Source organism: Mus pahari, chromosome 13, assembly GCF_900095145.1.
Source record: "Mus pahari chromosome 13, PAHARI_EIJ_v1.1, whole genome shotgun sequence".
NCBI lineage: Eukaryota > Metazoa > Chordata > Mammalia > Rodentia > Muridae > Mus > Mus pahari.
Window position 1 is genome coordinate 65210193 of NC_034602.1, and position 992 is coordinate 65211184.

Consider the following 992-nt stretch of genomic DNA (forward strand, 5'->3'; position numbering starts at 1 on the left):
GTTTGTTTGTTTGTCTTAAACTGGAAAAGTCATACAACAGGTTCTGATCACAGATCCCTTCCCTCCTCCATCTTCTCCCGGAGCCTCCCACATCCGGAGTGTCTGAAGACAGCTACAGTGTACTTACATATAATAAATAAATAAAAAAAAAAAAAAAAAAAAAAAAAAAAAAAAAAGCACAAGAAACACACACAGAGACACATGTTAGACAAACAGAAAAGGGCTTGCCTTCCAACAGGGGGACAGTGAATTAAATTATAAGATACATCAGGGAGTAAAACCAGTGATATAAAAATGTGGCTACAGTACAAGATGTTCTGGAAAAAAACTAAATAGTAAACCTTGAAGCAGAGCTTAAGGTGTGTGAGAGAGAGGTGGTCTCTTCTCTCAGTCAGTCTTTCCCTTACCCCTGCATTTCTTGGGACTTCTAGTGTGCTCCAAAATAGCTAACGTTATGGCGAAACTCGGTCTCCTGGGAGCTGGTGGGAGCTGGCTTCTAAGCTGAGCGCTGGCTTCTGGGGGAGACCCAAGCCCAGCCTTTTCACAAGGGATGATGGCCTTTGCCTCGGCACCATCCGCTTGTGTGTTCCAGGCGGGAAGGCCAGCCAAGCCCAGGCTTGGAGTAAATCTGAAGAAATTTATGCTGACACTTGGTTCCACATCTGGAAGTGCTGAGGGGCAGCTAAAGCCTCAACGTCGTGGTCATTCCTTTCTCCAAAAGAGGTTCCATGCACCTTGCAGGCAAATACGTGTCTTTACAGATGCCTGGTGAACGTTCAAAACCCTCTTGCTCAAAGCTGAGTGGACTTAAAAGTTCAGGCCACAGAGTTAAATTTTTCAGGCTGTCACTTGGAAAACTCCAAATCTGGGTGGGTCTACTATGTGTAACATTGTAGCCGTAAGAAGCTGTATTTCAACTAAAGCCCCTTGGATTAAATACACCATTTAAAATGTTGTTTTTTTTTTTTCCACCAAAGCCTTCTTTTAGGAAC